This window comes from Arachis hypogaea, chromosome 17 (genome assembly GCF_003086295.3).
Source record: "Arachis hypogaea cultivar Tifrunner chromosome 17, arahy.Tifrunner.gnm2.J5K5, whole genome shotgun sequence".
In the NCBI taxonomy this organism is placed as follows: Eukaryota; Viridiplantae; Streptophyta; class Magnoliopsida; order Fabales; family Fabaceae; genus Arachis; species Arachis hypogaea.
In genome coordinates, this window is record NC_092052.1 from 84,729,938 (window position 1) to 84,730,896 (window position 959).

Here is a 959-nt window from a genome sequence, read left to right on the forward strand (position 1 = left end):
CTGCTGGTTGAGTGTACTACCACTCTCTTGCCTCTCCCTCAAGAGAAAACGGGAAAGCTTTCAGCAAAATTGAAGTTTCATCTGCACCCTCACGCTTGACAGTAGAACAGGCTGCCTGAAAATCTCTCAGGTGCTTAATAGGCTCTTGAGCAGGTAAGCCATGAAACTTGGGCATCAAATTGAGCAGTGCGGTCCTTATTTCAAAGTCTATAGCTACCGCTAGGTGATGCGCTTGGAATGGTTGCATTGTAAAATAAGGAGCTCCAGCCTCCTGGATAGTAACTCTCCTGGCTGCTGCCATGTTACCTACGCGTGAAACAACCAAATCAGTAGAACGGGGGCTGATTTCTTTCTCAAATGACGTTTCAGATCCGCCCTCAGAGAGGACTAACCGACGCCGAGTTTGCCTTATTCGTGAAATAGTTCTTTAAATCTCAGGATCGAATATTAGCAAGCTTGGATCAGGAAGCGAACGTGTCATCTGACGAAATAAACAAGCAGCTCATAGTAGAAAAATAAAATAAAATGTAAATAAATAAATTCCAATTAATAACTTTAGCACTCTATTGCAACTCCCCGGCAACGACGCCAAATATTGATGCGTGCGAAAATTGGCGAGTTAAGAATGATTATAAAATATGCGTTGCAAGTATAGTTCTCAACCAACCAGAAATCCGCTCATCAATTTAGAAGGGTGTCACAGAAATTAAAATCAAAATACTGGGAGTATGAGTCCCAGGTCGTCTTCCAACGAGTTGCAGAAAAGTGTGCTATTTTATTAATCAGATGTTTTCAAAAAGGTTTGAGTTGAATGGCAGAGAATTAAATTAGAGAATTTATATAAATATAAATAAAAGCCTTGACTGGGAGTTGATTAGCTGGAAGCCCTATTCTTGTTGTAGTACTCTCAAGACTAATCGATAATTAGGGATTATTCTGTTTAGTTGTCCCTCACTAAG